Genomic DNA, 2,310 nt, shown 5'->3' on the forward strand with positions numbered 1-2,310 from the left:
AGACATCATGATCCCTGTGGGCTTAAAGTGTGAAATGACAGTAACAATGGCTGTGTTCTGAAGGAGAGGCCGTGATATCCTCCAAATGCCGCATGATGATGGTATCAGAAGAATCTGTCATTCACTAAGCTTTATAGATCAGGTGTCTCCTCCTTCCTCTTCTACCTGAAGAATTAGTTATCATTATTGTCATTTAAATAATCATGAGATACTTAATCTCTAATATATCACTGGGATGAATGAATGTTTTCACATTTCTCATCACTGTAAGACCATCAGCTGATGTATGTTATCATAGTTTCATGGCACAATTTTTGTTCCAGGTTTTCCAGGGACTTGTCTCGTTGTTACTTAGACTATGGACAGATGTCCTCTTCTGGATCCAGCTGGAACAGCTTAAGATGTTACTGTGCTTTACCCCTCCCCTCACTTCTCCTAACAAAGCAACTTGTTTGAGTGCTCCCTAACCCACTTCAGGCACAGTCAACTGCGTTAGCTCATAGCTCCTTTTTAAACTGTTCGAACTATCTCAGCTGATTCTGCTTGAAGTGGGTTAAGGAGCACTCACACAAACAGCTGGGAGAGCTATGGGGTAGTAATCAATGCCTGAGGGATCCTGATAAACAGCTTGTGAAGAGAAGGGCAGGGCACAAATGTTTCAAACCTCTGCAGCTATTTGCAAATTGAATGTCTACAGAAGAGCCTGTAGGCTGCGTGTGAGCTATGGCAATACCTCTGCTTCTAGATGAGGCGTTCTCCTCCACTGCAACAGCTAGCAACTTCTAAAAAAAACAAAAAAAAGGAAAGTTGAGAATCATAACAAAGTTTACAGTGATGTGCCTGTGTAGCATATGAGTAGATATTCTCTGAGCCCAGCACAGCATATTGTGCAACAGCATGGGAGAGGGGAAATTTTGGCCAGGAAAGCCAAAGCATATTCTTTCTTTTATCTGTTGGATGCTAAAGCAGTGCCATTTTGATTTGACTGGCCTGAAGAGGAGGGCAGACAATTTCTATCGAGCTTCAATCCCCAGTCCTGGAGCCTACTTATTAGAGTCTGAGTGTTAGCTGTTTCAACCCACTGATAAGGGAGCCCTTCCAACAAACAAATTGGGCTGCCTTCCACCACACTCTGTACCTTCCAAAATCTCTGAGGGGAATGCAGTGAACAAATATGTTGAACGAGTGTGCTCAGTTTGTGGTAAATGTCTGAACACCACCCTCCCCCACCCGGGCATATGCGCAGTCTAGAGCCGTAACACCAATGTTGGGTCTGAGGACCAGAGGATACATCTCATTAATTTTCTTACACAAGCTCTTGGTCTGCATCAGCTTCTGGTGTAGCGATGCAGAGCTAGGAGAGGGTGATAGAAAACTACACCCTCATGGGAAACACACTTGTTCTCGTGGTTTATGTTTGGGGCCAGGCAGCTGGAGGGTCTATTTCTGGCATTACCACGCACTTGCAGTATGACCAGGGCTGAGTCACATATGAGACATCATTCTCCTGTATGTAAATTAGGTATCAACAACTTTGCAGGTGATGTTTGTTGCGGCCTGTTCCCCCCCCCCAAGTGCTTTAAGTGTACTAATATGTTGTATTCTGGGCCTGTTTACGGCCAACCCAGAGGTTTTGTGGGCTGTAGTGTGGCCACCTGCACCCAGAGGAACACAGCTTTGTGTTTTTTACAATTGACTGGTTCAATGTTGTTTTTTTTTCCTGGGGCAAACCCCACCTTCACTGAAACGTGAACTGTCAGGCATGCCTTGCTCTGAAAAGCAGCAGCATCTGCAGTGTTTGCTGTGGGGTGGTGAACCCTTTCTTCCCCCCCAAACGCACTGTATCCTTTGTGGTTATACGTGGCTTGAAAGAAGCTTTTAAGCTGGTAAAATCCACCTTGGCGAGTATGTCCTTGCTGGGGCCAGGCCTGGGTGACAGGCCCGAGGCACTGATCTGGATGAAGGAGCACCCCTCAGAAAGCTAGAAGGTGAGTACGGCATCAAGCCCAGAACAAGGCTACGACCCTGTTGAGACGTATGACCTCTCACAAGCTTCTCCACCCGCCTCTAGAGCCCGTGACAGCGGGCCAGGGCCGCCCGCAGCACCCTCCCGAGCCCGCAGCCCTGCGCTGCCCTGACCTAAGATGGCGGCCCGCGAGTGGCGGGGGTGAACGGCGGCGGAGGCTGCGTCACGTGGCGGCGGCGGGCGGCGCATGCGCCCTGGAGGCGGCGCTGACAGGCGGCTGCATGGTGCCTGCCGACCCTCCGCCGCCGATGCAGTGAGGCCGGGCCGGGCCGGGGGAGCCGGCG

Source organism: Gavia stellata, chromosome 6, assembly GCF_030936135.1.
Source record: "Gavia stellata isolate bGavSte3 chromosome 6, bGavSte3.hap2, whole genome shotgun sequence".
NCBI classification, from domain to species: domain Eukaryota; kingdom Metazoa; phylum Chordata; class Aves; order Gaviiformes; family Gaviidae; genus Gavia; species Gavia stellata.